We start from the raw sequence: 18249 nt of genomic DNA, 5'->3' as shown, positions 1-18249 counted from the left end.
TTTGTATCTTTCTTTTCTGAGTTTGCTTCATTAATCAGAGAGAGGCCCAAACCATGATTTATTTTAACAATCATTTTGGGCAGAACCTATGCATATATTGTCATTAAGTAAATTACAAGTTCACAGTCTCAGTATATATTACAAGTTGATGCAGTATACTTCTTTTATAGGGCTCATGGGTCATAAAATGTTAGAACTGCCTGAGAGATATAATCCAGCTCTTTTTATTTTACTCATGAGGTGACCGAAGACCGAAATAGTTAAGGGGGACATTTCTTAATCAGTTTGATCAGGTAGATCAGCCTTTATTGGGTTCAATTTGCCCAATATAAAATTTCCAAAGTTTTTTTTCTCTTCCCAACTTTGAATTCTTCGAGACCCAAGACTTCTGATGTGCAAATCAAAGAAACTTTGTCTCTCTCAGTCACACTACTAGTTCTCTTAACTTTCAATCTTTTCCTAGTGCCTGGCATAAGTACTCTGCGTCAAGGTAGTGGCTTAATATTTGTGCTGAACTTGTTACTGTTGAATTGAATAGTCACCATCTGTATTTCTTCTAAGCATCATGTCTACTCACTTCTTAAAGGATCAGTTTTCCTTATTTGGCTACTCTGTGGTTGTAGTCCTTCTAATCAGCTTAAGTCTGCCAGACTTAAGAATCCCAGTGTCAAGTGCTCTACTAATTGGAATGATAACAAGTGAAGCAGAACTTTTGTTCTTTTCTGCTCTCTGGACCAATGCAATCAGCCACCTGTTAGTGGTAAAGCTGAGACCTGAATGTGTCTCTTGACTCCCAGGCTTAAGAGTTTTTCCATTATACTACACTTCCTGGTCAAGTACTTATCCTAGGGCTCTCCACATAGTAGACATTTAAAATATTGAATATATGGAATATTGAATGTATTGTAGTTGAACTGAATAGCTCCTTTCTGAGTTTCTCCCAAGGGTATGCTGGAGCCAGCTGGAACAGGGAATTGGTTGTTAAATTTTCATTGTGAGCGTTTATAATCCTGAAATCAGAAAATACTACAAATCAGAGTTTGATTTATGGTTTTGTTGATTGTCTAGATTTAATAAGGTGATAGAGAAAATATTATGAAGATTGAATTTATTTCCCTCTCCCCCCCCACCAGGGCCAGTAGTTAAATATTTGACAGCACACCCCTGGTATATCTCCTGAGCATCACCTCTACTCACTTTTTAAGCATAGAGTTTGCCTTATATGTCTACTGTGTGATAGGTAATGTCTTTCACAAACAAAGGATGATCATTTTACTGTCAATGTTCTACCAGTGTCATTGTATAGCTGTGAATCATGGAACACTAAAGTCTCAAAAGAATGAAAACCAAACCAATCATAGACAGGCCAATCATAGACAGGGCAATGGTAAAACTCACAGAAAGTATGAGCAGGTTGCAATATATGACAGAAAGAAATTTCAAGAAGAATCAGTGTTCAAGATTTTTACTAGAAAAATGAATGATGGGGGGAAGGGAACTGGCACTTACTAAGTACCTACCTTGTGCTGAGCACGTGCCAAGTGCTTTATAAATACCTCACTTGGTCTTCACAACAACCCTGGGAGTGAGGTGTCATTATTATTTCTATCTTAAAGCTGAAGAAACTGAAGTACACAGAGGTTAAGTGACTTGCCCAAGATCACACAGATAGCACATGTCAGAGCTGTAATTTGAACCCAGGTCTTCTCTATCACTTTTGCTGAGTGTCAGTGGTTATAGTCATCATGCTGTAAAAGAGGACTCTCATCCTAAGTAGTATGCGACCACTTCCCTAGGTAGTTAGGTGGGGCAATGGAGAGAGAACTAGGCCTGAAGTCAGGAAGTTGTTATTATTGTTGTTATTTAGTCATTTCAGTCATGTCTGACTCTTTATGACTCTTTTAGAGTTTTCTTGTCAAAGATACTAGAGTAACTTACCATTTTCTTCTCCAACTTATTTTATAGATGAGGAACTAATGCAAACAGGATTAAGTGACTTGTCCAGGGTCACATAGCTAGTGTCTGAGGCCAGATTTCAACTCAGGAAGATGAGACTTCCTGATTCCAAGCACAGTGCTCTATCCACTGTGCCACCTAGTTACGCCTAGGAAGTCAGGAAGACCTGAGTTCAAATATGGCCTCAGACACTTATGACCAATGTGAACCTATCTGACTCAGTTTCCTCAAATGTAAAATGCAGATAATAATAGTATCTTCCTCTCAGGGTAATTGTGAAGATCAAATTAAATATATTTATAAAGCACTATCCATAGTGCCTGGCTAGTAGGAGATGTTCTATAAATCTTATTGCCTTCCTTCTCTTCTCTCCCTCTCTTCCCCACCTCTAGCTACCCCTATAGGAAAAGAAGATGGGTTAGTCACCTGGTCAGAGCAAGAAATAGCTAGTAGATAGCTCACTGACTCTGCTATTGTTATTCTCATACTTAAAGAAAGACATGCTCAAGAGGGACGCAGAATGGGCAGGGTTGGATGGGGTGAAACATGCAGCTGCTGGAAGAAACATCAGCATCACTGAGATCACTGATCCTTTGAGTATGAGTATTTAAGTGCTGAAATCTCTCTTAGAGGTTAAAGAGACTGCCTTCAAGAATCTCAGCATCATTAATTTGACTAGAGGTAGAGAAGAAAATGTTAATGTGCTTTAATCTACCTTCCCAAACAACGAAGTCAATACTGTTTGTCATTTCAGAGTGACCCATTTAGGAAAATACCTCTTCTAAAGTTGCAGTTATGATAATTACTTCCTGACTACTCGTGGAATGATAGAAATTCCTCTGCATAATAGTGCTGTCTTCCAATAGCTTTTGACCTGCTTGGTTTTGCTGCTGTCATTATGTATTAGTTCCTTCTTTTGAGACATTAAAAACAATCTCCTTTGTCCATTTCCTCCCATTGTCATTTGCAGTTTACTCACATTTTTGGCTCTTATTAACTTTTCTTCACTGGATTCTTTTTATTTCTCCCTTCGAGCTGTGAGATTGAATTTCCTCAGTTCCTCCTTTTGGTAGCTATATCTCACAAACAAGTGGGATGTGTTCATTATCATCCCATATAGTATCTGCCTGGCTGAGAATGAAGTACAGAATTACCCAATGGGCAGGGTGAAGATGTGGGCAGGAGAACACACAAAGCAACCCATAGAAAAAAGCGAGCTCTGAAATGTGGAAGGAAAAAAGGAGTTAGGCTTGAGAGTCATTGTTACTTGTATTGTGAACATTACAATGGGAGGCCTGCAAGCCATTGAAGATCTCCTACTTTTTAGTAGAAAAGTACACAACAGCAGAGAAAAATCAGGGTAGAAACACTGAACAGGCAATACAAGCCAATATTGTCAAATAAGGAATTTCACGGACAGTGGGAGAAAGCAGTGGCAGGAGGTGGGTAAACTCATTAATGAATAAGAAGGGAAGCTGAGCAAAATCTCTTACAATTGCTGGAATGCTGGGGAGGCATTACAAATTTCTCTAGGAAGAAAAATAAATAAGAGAGCTGTACGTAATTAGGAAGTAACGAAGTGCATGTTAACACTGATGTTGCTACAAAATCAAGGAGAGCAATAATGAGGAAAAGGAAAGAGACATTAACTGTGCAGAGGCCATGTTGCTGAATTGACTGACTGATCAAGTCCCTAACTATTTCTGGAAAAGGAAAAAAAAGGAAATGAGAGTGGTAGAAGTAGAATGATGTAACTGAAGAAACTTGAAAAAGCAATTAGTCATAGAATTATTGAATATTAAGCAAGGAAGGAATCTTGCAGATTACTTGGACCAACCCTTTCTTTTTACGTGTGATGAAACCAATTTGACAATTACCCCCCACTACTAAATAGAGTAGTTTATGGAGTAGAAAGATGACATGGTCAGACCAGACTTTTAGTCTTTGGTAGCCATAAGGAGAGTAGATTGGAGTAGGAAGAGACTTTAGGCTGAATCAATTCTCAATTCTCAAATCAAATCAAATCAATTAGGAGACTAGTTTGTTAGTCCAGGCAAGAGATGAGGAAGGCTTGAGCTAGGGTAACAACTAAGTGAGTAGAATGTTTAGTATTTCCTACATAAAGCAGGGGTGTAATGATGATGGTGATGATAATCATAGCTAGCATTTATATAGCACACTTACTATATGCCGAGCTGCCAGAATGGGTGAATAAGAACAATCTGTCACAAGAGCCATGAAGGCAGCTGATGCAGACACTGTGGAGTGACCAAGCTGAAAACTTAGTCAGACATTGAAAATACCTGAGAAAGTTGATTCATTGAGGACCCCTACTTTATTCCAATCAGTATCAATCAATTTAATATGATTCTATAGGGGTAGTGATTATAAGTTCTGTCTATTTGGACCCAGAACTGTGAGCTGCAGATTGTATATTCACTTGTGTCATCATAGGAAGCTAGCTGGAGGTCCTTTACCCTTGACATGGTGATCAAGCCCAGTGTGACAGAGGTGACTCAACTACATGGAAAATCTCCCAATTTATTTTTGTACCTCCAGACCATTCTCTCTTGTCCAACATGAGCAGGTGACCATCTTATGACTATCTTATGACCACCTGGTCAGTGGAGATATTCCTTGCTTCACCCAACTCATGACCTTGCTGACAGATCATTTTTGCTTATGTGTCATGTGTTAACCAATGGAATTATTCTGTATTTGGTTTAGCTGTTCTTGAATGTCTAGATTTCTAACCCTATAAAAATAAGGCCCTGGGAGGAGGGGCCATCTCAGATCATGAGGAAAATCTAAGGTCCACTTCATTGGAAGGGACCATGGACCTTTTCATGAAGTGCCATTGGCTCAGAGCTCTTCCTCAGTCTCTCTTATTGTAGGTTGGATAATTTTAATCCCCACACACCAAGGTCATTTATTGTATCCTGGGACTTCTCCAGTCATTTTGACCTTTGTCTCAACACTGGACTTTGATGACTCTGGATGAGAGAGTGAGGCTGATGACTTTGTGCAACTCTGCTTCACTTAAATCCACTTCAGACAGAAGTTAAGGTATCACCTGTGATGTCATTGATCCTCTTCAAAACTAAGACTGAACAACTCTACTCTAGGCCCTGTGCTAAGTGCTTTACAGTTATGCCTTTTGATCCTTAACAACTCTGGGAGGTAGATGCTATTATCCTTGTTTTACAAATGAGCAAAATGAGGCAAAAGTGAGGTTAAGTAACTTGCCCTGGTCCACACAGCCAAGAAGTTTCTTAGGCAAAATTTGAACTCGTCTTCTTGACTTCAAGCCTGGCATTCTGATCTGTATCACCTAAACTTCCTTGTGGTTAGACCCTCTAGAAACATTAACCTCTTATCACTAAAAAACATGTGATTTGTGACATCTGTCTATGCAAGAAAAATTTGACATATACCTGCTAGAATAACTTCAGTCTTGGTGGCATCCTTGCAATATTTGATAGCAGGCATCATACAGAAGTTGCAGCAGAACAGAGAGGGAGCTTGCAGGTTCTACTTAGACAAATAAAAGAGCTGTAGGGTTACTTTGTGGAGAACAGATCACTTCTCCTTGCTGTTCACTTGATGAATATGAGCAGAGAACCATGGAAATTATTGTAGTTTAAGATCCTACATCTTTGCTGAGAATGAAGTAGAGAAATTCTGTCTAGAACTTAGCAAGATCCTCCAAAGTCACTGGAAGCCTTGATATTCATTGGCTTTGATACAGGGGATGACAGCAAAAGCTCTGATATAAGGTGTGCTTTAGGGAAGGCCTGCACAACTTCAGGGAAGGCCTGAGCAGGCCTGTTTGTCATGTGACCCATGACAATCAACCATCATCAGTCTCTCTAGTTACTTCTACTTGGAAAACGAGCTGCTAAAATTCTATCTGTGGCCTGAAGAAGTTTAGCCTATCTAAATTTTGGCCCCAACCTACTGCCAAGTTGTGTAGGTCTGCTTTAGGCCCCAAAATGGTAATCTACATCCTTCATACTTGTACATTTTTAGGATATTTTTTCTCTGAAACATTCAGTTTGCTGATGCAAATTGATTTATAGAAGAGTGCTTAAAAGACCCATTTACTGATAGCGTAATATCTGAAAAGCTCAACTTTAAGATCAAATTCTGAAAGTTGTTGAGAAATTCCCTTTGAATTTCTTCCCTTGGAGTTATGTAATTTCACACAGAGTAGCAACATTTTACACAATGGTCTCAGGGTCATGGGAATGACAATGTGGTAGGCTAGACAGTCTCAAGTCTCAATTAACTTTCAAAAAGCCCCCGAAAGAGGAGTTATGTGATAGATAAAGAGCAATCACAGTTGAACCCACAAGAAAGGTATTCATCTCTTACCTCGAAGACTTGATTGGCATACTCTACTCCCTGACCCTGTTGCAACAAGTAGCTGCTATTGATTCACTCATTTGGACGGGAGGGGAAGGGGAAGGGAATTTGTTCACCTTCTGTCAGAGGCGGATCTAAGGTTGGGGACTGTGGGGCAGCACAGCCATGGTACCTCCCCTACTATGCCAAAGAAATAGAATTTGATGCAACCCAACCGCAGAAAAAGGATGTGAGCCAAGAGAAGAGCTGTAGTTGGTGATTAGTTTGAGTAACTGTCCTGGACCTACCACACAAATGACTTAGGGCCAGGGCTGAGGCTTGTAACAAAATGAATCTGCCAACAGGGGAGGAAGCTTTGCAGTCCAGCCTAGGGGTGTACTTATAATCAAAGGAGGAGGAGTCAGAAAGTAACTGAAAAGGGAATATACTGTATTTACTGCATAATCATTGTCACTGTATAATCATGGCACCCTGTTTTTTCAGTCCAAAAATTGGTTCATAACATTTCATAGCATAATGGTCACATGGTCTGTTCATCACACAGCTTAAAAAGTAAACAGAACAGCAATGTATCCACCAGTGGCATATAGATACATTTATCTCTCACGCATCACAAGTCGCAAGCCTAGAATTCTCAGTGCACGCGCAATGTCAGTATATTTCTGAAAGCTGACTGGCATGGTTTGTTTAGAGTGATGCAGTACTAATGGTATTGTCACTCAACCCAATGAGGAGCCCTAGGCACAAGGGGAGCCGGCAGACAGGCAAAGCTCCATGAGTAAGTCACATGGTATGGTAACACTTGCATCTTCCCGTGCCAGCTAAACTGTACGGTTTGTCTGCCAGCCATTCAGTTTAGTAATAAATCATTTTTAAGTAATACTGGCACAAATTTTTTTAAAATTCACATAATGGTCACACCCCACTTTTCTGCAAAAAAATTGGCATAAAATCTGCAGTGATTATGTGGTGAAATGCAGTATGAGAAGAAAGGGGTTTTCAAGGGGAAAAACATTCAATTAAAAACCTAGAGAACAAGCAGAAAAATCATTAACTAGAAAAAGAAAATAAGTGCTAAGTCCTCAGAGGTTAAAAAGATCTCTTAATTGTTGTAAGACAAAGGAATTTGAAATGTCTGATGAAATTCAGAAACCTATGTAATCTCAAAAGATCATGAAACAACGTGAACAACAAGATACTCCAGAATGGTTCAAAAGAGGAAGAAAACACCACCACCACCACCTTCATCATCAATCAAGTAATCATTAAGCAATTACTATGTGTTAGGCACTGTGCTAAATATTGACAATACAAAGAAAGACAAAAACAGATACACAGTATAAATCTGAGGTAATATCAGAGGGAAGGCACAAGTAGTGCCAAGGCAGGAGCAGTGCCTAAAAGTTTTTGACCTCTCATTTCTTGGCCCTAAAGTACATTATCAGAGCTTTTGCCCACATCCTACATCAAAGCCAATGAGTTTCAAGGTATCTAGTAATTTCATCTGAAGGATCTTTTCAAGTTCAAGGGAAATGGCATGGGGATGTGCAAAGACCTTTTACTAAACTTGTCAGAATTTGTAGGCTTTACATCAGAAATAATTATTGGATTAGGAAAAAAAAAACTTGAATCCATGATGGAAAGTTTTTCCAAAGAAGTAATTTGGAATAACAAAAATAATAAAGGGAAGTAAAATCTGGCAGAAGAGAAGCAAAAGATAATGATGTTAAAGGATATATGCAAAACAAACACATACAACATATAAACAAAGATCACATACAAGCACAAGCCATTGACCTTAAAAATGGGATGCACAAAGACAATTTAAAGATCACAGATCTCCCAGAGGAATATAACAAAAAAAGCACAAACAACACCATAATGCAGGAAGAATTCAAGAAAACTTCTCAACTTCTAAATTCAGAAAACAAAGCAGAAATCGAAGAATCCACAGATTGCTTTCAAGGGGGAGATGGAACTAGGAACCTATGTTCCAAATTCTAGGGCACATAGTGGTTAAATTTGACAATTTCTATGACAAATGACAAGTTCTGCAAGCACACAAGAGAAAAATTCTCAGCTATATAGGAGAGAAAATTCAAACAACATAAAGATGAAACAGCACAAAATGAAACCACCAGAAACTACAGAACAAAATAAAATAATATTTTCTGTAAAGGAAAGCAGTTAAAGATGCAACTCACCATGATATCCCCTTCAAGTCTGAGCTTAATTATCAATAAAAACAGGTGGCCATCCAATAAAAGAGAGACATTTAAGGTATTACTATAAGAAAAGAAACAGATGTGAGTAGCATATTTAAGGATAAATACACTGCACTTAGGAGTACAGTACAGTAATCCCCACCCCCACTCCTCTTCAAATTAAGCTACTTTTCCCTTAAAAAAAAGTATTAAAACCGTCCTGGAGTGTTGGTTGGTCCAGGAAACTAGAAGCTCAGGCTGTTGACATCACTTCATGATCACCTGAGTATAAAGCAGCCAGGAGATGTTCCAGGTGCTCTCTGATGATTGGGTGCTAGAAAATTATGGATAACAAGCAAGGGAGCTTCTATCAACTGAATCAATATTGTTGTTCAGTTATATTAGATTCTTCATGATCCCATTTAGGGTTTTCTTGACAAAGATACTGAAGTGGTTTTCATCTTCAGCTCATTTTACAAATGAGGAAACTGAGGCAAACGAGTAAGTGACTTGCCCAGAGTCACACAGCTAATAAGTATCTGAGACCAGATTTAAACTCAGGAAGATGAGTCTTCCTGTTTCCAGGCAGGGCACTCTGTCCCCTGCACCACCTCACTACCCTGTAGGGACAAAGTTCTAACTTAAAAGAGGAATGGAAACAAACAAAAAACAACCTGTAAAAATTCCAAATTTTAGAGACAATTATATGAAAACATAAACTCTTAACTTTAAACATGAATGGATTAAACCAGGGGTAGGAAACCTGCAGCCTCGAGTCCACATGTGGCCCTCTAAGTCCTCAAGTGCAGCCCTTTGACTAAATCCAAAGTTCACAGAACACATCCTCTTAATAAAAGGATTTGTTCTGTAAAACTTGGACTCAGTTAAAAGGCACCACTCGAGGAACTAGAAGGCTACATGTGGCCTCCAGGCCACAGGTTCCCCTCCCCTGGATTTAACAAATTAATTAAATGAAATGGCAGAATGGATGAGAAGGCAAAACCCTTTCCTGTTACTTACAGAAAACACATGTAAAAATTAAAGACATATAGAATCAACATGAGAGGCTTAAACAAAGTTTACTATGCTGTAGGCGAATCTAAAAGAACCAGAGCTGCTACCATCCATCTTAAAATAAATGAAAAATAATAATATACAATATAAATAGTAGACAAGGTAATCACATTTTGCTTAAAAGATTCTGGACACCAAATCAATGTAAATATTAAATATTTATATACCAAATAGCCACTATCTACATTTATAAAGAAAAAGTTAACTATGCAAAAAGACATAGACATAAGTATAGTAGGAGACTTTAATATTCCCTTCTTAAAGTTGGACAACTCTAAAAAATAAATCAAAGGGAAAATGTAGAATTAACAAACTTTTATGAATTTAGACCTAAAATCTATACTCTCTAAATGCCACCACTAAAGAATATACATATATTTTTCAGACACACATGGACAATTTTTTTAAAAATCATATATTAGAGAACAGAGAAAATGAAAATAAATGCAAAAAAAGAAATATTAAATGGATTAGTTATAGACTTTAGTGAAATAAAATAATATTCAATTGAGTGATCACACACAAAAGACATAGATCTAAAGGCAAGGAAATAAATAAGCCTTTATTAAGCACCTATCATGTGCCAAGTTTTTGAACTGTGCTAAACACTTTACAAATATTATCTCATTTGGGACATAGGTGCTATTATTATTATCTTTGTTTTACAGTTGAGGAAATAGAGGTAAACAGAGGTTAACTGACTTGTTCAGGGTCAAACAGCTAGTAAGTATCCGAGACTGGATTTGAATTCAGTTCTTCCTTACTCCAGGAACAGCACTCTCTCCATTGTGCTGACTTAGGAACATAATAATGAAATCTAAATAAAGAATGTGTCGAAGAACAAATCATAAAAATAATAATTATGGGAAAGAAAATAATAATTTTAATACAACATGCCAAAATGTAATAGAATCATAAATTCAGAGGTATACATATAAGGGACTTTGTAGGTTATGCAGTTCAATCTTCCCCCTTCCCCTTTCCCACTTCCCCCTATTATAGATGAGGAAACTGAGGTTGAGAGAGGTTAAGTGACCTTTCCTGGATGCAGCTAAATCAGAAATCAGACAAATATAAATCCATATATATATATATATATATATATATAATTAAACAAACTGTGAATTTAGTGATAAAAGATTTGTGATATATAGATTTGTGGTAATATATATGTGTGCATGTTTGTATACTGTGTGTATGTCTACACACACACACACACACACACACACACACACACACACACTCATTCATCCTAGAGTAGATCCAGTTCATTTATAAGCACAAAACCCTGGAGAAGAATGAACAGGACACTCCATCTCTTGACTCCAGGCATTTTCTCTTGCAAATCTCCCATGCCTGGAATATTTGGCACCCTCGTCTCTGCCTACTGGCTCCTTTAAGTCCCATATAAAAGTCAGTCTTCTACAGGAAACCTTTCCTATCCTCTCAATTCTAGTAACTTTCCTCTTTTAACTATTTCCTATTATCCTGTATATAGCTTGCTGATTCATATTTGTTTGCTTGTTGTCTCTCCATTAGGTTGTAAGTTCCTTGATGGCAAGGACTTTCTTATGTCTCTTTTTGTGTTCCCAGTACTTTAGCATAGTGTCTGGTATATAGTAGGCACTTAATTAAATGTTTAATGAACAACTGAGAAGAGATAGAGCAACCTCTAATGACATTAGATAATTGATCATTACTTTTCTTCAAGTCTTCTTCACCTGCTCCATCTCCTTAAAGATGGAGAGCCATTACTTTGAATATGTGACTATTTGTTTTCCTATGAAAGCATAAGAAACACTTTTCTGTCTGAGGTATTAATGATTCATAGTTTGGCTAGTGAACTACACAGATGATAGTGGGTTATATTGTCCCCTCCCCAAGCTCTGTCAGCAACATCTTATTTTAGCATTTTCCAGGTCAATGATTAAGAAAACCAAGACTTAATAGAAGGAATTTATTCACCAAAATGCAGTTGTAGCCGATACATTTAAATACCTTTTTGTTTTTATTTCTCTCAGCTTGACACATCCCACTGTGCTTTGCTGATGTAACTGGATAGGATGCATCATCCTATGATTTGTCTCTTCCAAGCCAAATGACTTTTCTATACTATCTGCTTGAAAAAATATATATATATGTATATATATACACACATACATATACACACATGTATGTATATATATATATGTATGTATGTATACACATATAAATATATTTATTACATATACATACAGAGTGAGAGAGCACTATTGGACTGTTTCAGAATTTTTATTCCCTATGTATTCCAGTAATGTTATTTTCCCACCAAATAAATGTAAATTACATATGTACATATATAATTTATATCATAATATTTAGGTATAGATATAGGCATAAATTTTGATTTAAGTATACATACAAACACAAACATCACTATTTACCTAATTTTGCATTGGAGAATGCTCCTAAATCCTACTGATTTTTTTTTTTAACGTTGTAGTTCAGACTTGTAGCTTCATTGGTTTGAATAATTTCCAATGTGGAAAACCCTTCCACTAATGCAACTGCATAATTCAGTAATTTATAGTCTTAGGGAGTTGCCTGGAATTCTCCAACTGATATATAAACCAATCGTTCTCAAAAGAAGAATTGCAAATTGCTGACACAATATGAAAGCTTATTCTAAATCACAAGTAGTATAGAAGTACTAATCAAAAGAACTCTGAGATTTCATCTTGCACTGGAAGAGATGACAAAAGATGGTAATAATATTTAGAGGGGTTTCAGAAAAGCAGGCATGATAATACACAATTGTTGGAGTCATGTCTTGGTGCAACCATTCCAGAAAACAATTTCAAATTTTGAGAGAGAGAGAGAGAAAGAGAGAGAGGTATTTCACTGCTATTTCACTACTGTGAGAGAGAGAGAAAGAGAGATTTCACTGTTATTTCACTGCTTTGCATATATGCAAAAGAGGTCAAAGGTAGAAAGAAAGCTTCCATAAATGTAATGAAATATTCCTACACAGTAAGGAAAATAGAAAGAATTCAGAGAAACAGATGAAGATGTGAAATGTTACAGAGTAAAGTAAGCAGAACCAGGAAAACAAAACAAAACATATATACAACATATATACAAAACAAAAATACATACATACACATACATACTTCCATGTAATGACTACACAACATAAATGGAAAAACAACAACAAAAAAGAAATTGAACACTGTATACCAGTTTTGGCCACTCTATCCCAGAAATGATAATACGTTCCTCCCTTACGTCTTTTCAGAGGTGGAGGACTCTGGTGTAGACCATTGCAGATAACGTCAGACTTTTATTTTTTTTGCTAAATTATTTTTTTTTCCTTTTTTTTCCTTCTTTGTTATGTGGCCCATAGGTTCATAGGATCATAGGTTTAGAGACAGGATTTGGGAAGGACTTTAGAGGTTATCTAATTGAATACCCTCCTTTAACAAATGAAGGTGAGAATCATAGAGATTAGGTAACTTGTACATAGTCACATAGTTAATATTTGCCAGAGGTGATTTTTGAATTCAAGCTTTCCTGACTCCTACTACAGTATATCCATGGCACCACCCTGGATGACAGAGGCTAGAAAGATATATTCAGAAATAAAGGTGGTGTACAAATAAAAGATAAATTTTTTAAAGAGAAGAGGGGGAGAGATAGAATTGAGAAAGAAAAAGAAATAAAGAGAAGACAGAGAATGGGACATAGATAAAGAGATAGAAAAACGGAGAGACAGTCATCTCTGGGGCTTTGAAAGAGTAGCTGACTTGCCCTTGGTCCTACAATTAGTAATTTTTTTTCTGGGTCAGGAATTAGCTCCATTCTTCCTAACTCCAAGGCTATCCCACTGCTTCACCTCTCCTGTGGATAAATCAGCAAATATCCATCTTTATCACTAGTATTTCTCAAGAAAATATTGTGCTTGTTAGCTCATGTAGTATTAATATATATTATATTGTTACATGAGTTAATATAATTAGTTTATATAATAGCCAATCAGTTTTGTGGAGTTATTTTATTCAACATCTATAAAAACTATAAAATCTCTGAGATAGGAGCTTCAAGCTCATACAAACAACAATTTTGTGTCTTCATTAGACATCTTTTAATTTTTGTTCAAAATTGGAAAGACAAACATCTTGTAAATATAGAATCTAATCATGTTCTTGTCTAATTTTCCTCTTCTCTTTCTTTTCTGTGTTGTGCAATTGTTCAATTGTAATTTTCAGATTCTCAGAATCCCCATTTTATTATTTTCTTTGTCTTTCACATGCTTGTACACACACAAAATATGTAAGATCATAGATTATAGATGGAGATTAAGAAAAAGTCCTCAAAAATACATGACTTTTAGTAGCCTTTGAGATTGTTAAAACCTTGCTCAAATTCCCTCTTGCCAAATTAACTTATTTTCTGGTAATTTATTCTAGTCTACCTTTAAATGTTTAGACATCAATTCATGCAAATTTGGAATGGCTTTAAAACAAAAAAAAACAAACATCCCTCATTACCTAATCCATCTCTTTCATTTGTTATGCCTTCTTTGATGAACTAGTATTGTATGTTGCATTACTACAGCTACAACTTCAGATGAATGACCTCACTCCTATGTGCTTATATGTACTTAGGCTGGGTCTGTATGTCAGCCAGTAGTGGTTTTTTAATGGAGGAAAATAGTTGAATTGGTGATTCTATTATTTTTTAGAAAAGCATTCCATTTATCTTTTGACTAAATCCTCAGATTTACCTTTCATTTTTACCAAAATTGAGGAGTTTGCCTTTTATTTATTAATTTATTTTTTTGGCAATTGGGGCTAAGTGACTTGCCCAGGGTCACACAGCTAGTGTCAAGTGTGAACTCAGGTCCTCTTGACTTCAGGGCCAGTGCTTTCTCCAGGGAGTTTGCCATTTTAATACAAGTAAAGCAGTTTACCTTTTTCTTTAACTTCTGTACTCTCATGTGGGCTACTCAGTTTGCTCCTAGATGGAGCTTGCTGACACACATGATAATGCCAATGCAAACAAAATAGGGGTAGGAGAAAGGAAGGAAGACCATTTTGCATTAACGAGATGAAGAGTGTAGTCAGTTCTGTTGGGACTCATAGAAACATTTTTAGAAAAAAATAAGGTCACTGGAAAAACTGAGGACATTTCAATTTTGAAATTCATTGGTCAATAATGGATTCTGGTTTTTAAGATAGTAGTAACAAATGTCAATGTGTGAGAGTTTTTATTAGCCATAAAAGTAACTGCTGATTTTTTTTGGTGAGGCAATGGGGTTAAGTGACTTGCCCAGGGTCACACAACTAGTAAGTGTCAAGTGTCTGAGGCCTCCTGACTCCAAGACTGGAGTTCTATCCACTCTGCCACCTAGCTGCCCCTCTACTGCTGATTCTTTTATTTTATTTCTTATCTGAAAGGATGCATGTGAAAACTGAGGATGACAGAGCTCTGAGATTCGATCACAGGTAGCCCACTGACTAGTGTAATTCATGTTAATAGCATTTGACTTGTACTCCAGGGACACTTTCCTGAGGAACAGGGACTGCTAAGGCAAGAGACAAGAAGACAAAATGCAAATAAATAAAGATATGAAGCATTTATATGCCAGGTATTTTGCTTAGAGTTAGGGAAAATATACAAGCAAAAAAGACAGTGCCTGCCTTCAAGGAATTCTAGTGGGATAGCCTGAATTTTGGCCTAAAATATCCAAGGAAATGAATCATGGAATTTAGAGCCTTATAGGACCTTAAATATTATCTAATCTAAAGTTCTCATTTTATAGATGAGGAACCTGAGAACCCTAGGAATTAAATGATTTATTTAATAACCATATCATATTTAATAACCTATCATATTAAGAGCTCAGATTGTAATTTAGGTCTTCTGATTACATATTTACCAATCTTTCCCTTGTTGCCTGTTTGGGCAGCTTTATAAAGAAATGCCAAAAAATTATTCCAACCTAGCCTGTGTTATGCTAGGTAACTGTCCGTACTATGTATTCCTAGGAATGAAATAAAATTGTAAGAAGGATGGTATGATGACCAAATGGTAGATTGACATAAGTTTTCATATCTGCATCAGTGTTGATGACATCGCTATTCCAGTACTAATATGTTTTACCTAGCTGTACATTGGAGCAAGTAGTTGGTCTCACATATGGAAAATGGACAAGCATAATTTCAATTCCCATTCTCCTTAAATGCATTGACTTCATGGAATTTGTTTGGTATTGGAATTATATGACGTTTGCAAATAAATTCAAATAATCCAGTAACCCAGATTTCTTGGTTTCTAGCCTGATCAAGTTGACAATTTTGACTATTGTTCTTTTCTTTCTATTTTTTGAACCTACCATGAATTTTAAGGATATTTATTAGTGTGCCATTTTCCAGGGTAGCATAATTTTTTTTTTATATTTGTTAATTTGATGGTTATCAAGTGGTTTCTCAGAGTTGTTTAAATGTCTATTCTTATGATTACTAGCAATTTCAAACATTTAAAAAAGTAGTTGATAGTTTGTTCCGCCTTTAGACCATTTCATGTTCATGGACTTCAATCTCTTACTGACTGAAGAATGGTTCCAATTCTGATAAATTTGTCAGATCCTTATAGATTTTTACCAAAAAACTCGATAGGACATACATAGCCTTTGACCCAGTGATAGGACCCCAATGAGATGAAAAAAATAGTGAGGTCCCATTACTTAACAACACTTTTTAGAATAGTAGATAACTGGAAATGAGGTGGGTGCCCATTTGTTGGTGAATAACCGAATAAATTGTGAAATGTGGATGAAATGGAATAATATTTCATTAAAAGACATGATGAATTTGAAGAACTCAGAGAAACTTTAAACAACTTATATAAATTAATGCAGAGAAAAGTAACCAGAATTAGGACAATTTACAAAGTAATGCAGATATTGTAAAAAGAAACAATTTCAAAAGAGAATTGAGAATTTGAATTGAGAACTTGGAGTAATATGGTAATAAATCAAAACTTCAAAAGGCTGATGGTGAAGCAAACTCTCTCAGCAGGAAGATGGTGGACTATAGATATGAAGTAATACCCTTTTTGTTATGGACAATGTGTTGTTTATTTTTTCGTGCTTATACTTAGTTACAAATGAAAGTTCTAATTAGCTGTGGTATGAAAGGAAAGAAAAACCACAGTGATAGTGATAGTGATATAAAAAAGGAGAAGGGTACCAAGAAAACATTTAAATAAAAAAAATTCCTGTATCCCAAAGAGATCATAAAAATGAGAAAAGGACCCACATGGACAAAAACATTTATAGCAGCTCTTTTTGTGGTGGCAAAGAATTGGAAATTGAGGGGATGCCCATCAATTGGGGAATGACTGAACAAGTTGTGGAATATGAATGTAAATACTATTATGCTATAAGAAATGGTGAGCAGGCAGACTTCAAAAAACTTGGAAAGACTTACATGAATTGATGCATAGTGAAATGAGCAGAACCAGAAGAACATTGTACATAGTAACAGCCGTATTAGGGGATGACTGACTTTGATAGACTTGACTCTTTACAGCAACACAAGAATCTTACACAGCTCCAAAGATTCGTGATGGAAATTGCTATCCATACCCTGAAAAAGAAATATGGAGTCTGAATGCAGATGGAAACATACTATTTGCTCTCCTTTTCCTTTGTTGTTTTGTTTTATTGCTTCATTCTCATAGTTCCTCCCATTAGTTCTAATTGTTCTTTATACCATGACTAATGGGAAAATATGCTTAACATGAATGTATATGTATATGTAGAGCCTCTATCGGATTGTATGCCATCTCAGGTGGGGTCAGGGGGACACCAGTGGGAAGTGGAGAAAATTTAAAACTCAAAATCTTATAGAAGTGCATGTTGAAAACTAAAAATAAAGAAATAATTTTTTTAAAAAACGTATCATTTAAAAAAAGTTTGGTGTTATTAATAAAATTACTAATTACCCAGAAAAAATTCCTATATCAGACTTACATTAAAGAATTGGGAATTGAAAGTAATGAGAAAGTATCAACATATTTGTTAAAATCTCCTAATATGAGGCTAGAAGTTGGGAAAACTGGTGACTGGGTCTCATAGTGGAAATGGGGAGCAAGGGGTATTTCAATACTCCCTATTGCCAGTGAGTCAAAGTGTATGAGTGAAAGTACAAGAATTACTGGAAGGGTAGCCATTATTGCAGTACTACTGGGAGGGGACCAGGTTTCAGCAAGTGCCAGAGATGGAAGAATGAGGAAGAAAAAGGTTTAAGAAAAAAGCAAGCTTGATAACTATTGCGAAGGCATTCCAGAGAACACAGTGAAAAGAGTGGGTAGATCTGGAGTGGGGTATTTTGGCATAGGGTTGAGGGGAATGGGAATGAGCAGTTGGGAATGGAGAATGGGGTTTGTACATTTGTGACCTGGGATTTAGAATCACTAGGATGGGAAGAATATGAAGGGTGGAAATATGGGAATGAGTCCAAGCAGAATATCAATGGGTGGGGAGATGCTTATTGAAAGAGGCCCTCCCTCAATAACATTCACCATGGAAGAGAGTGGTGATGATGTGTCCAATAAGGACCAGGAGTCCTGCCTCAGAAGACCAGAGCAGCCTATGACACGACCTGAG

Source organism: Vombatus ursinus, unplaced genomic scaffold, assembly GCF_900497805.2.
Source record: "Vombatus ursinus unplaced genomic scaffold, bare-nosed wombat genome assembly UNPS02014816.1, whole genome shotgun sequence".
Classification (NCBI taxonomy): domain Eukaryota; kingdom Metazoa; phylum Chordata; class Mammalia; order Diprotodontia; family Vombatidae; genus Vombatus; species Vombatus ursinus.
The sequence above is the reverse complement of the archived record's forward strand: the minus strand, read 5'-3'. Positions refer to the sequence as shown.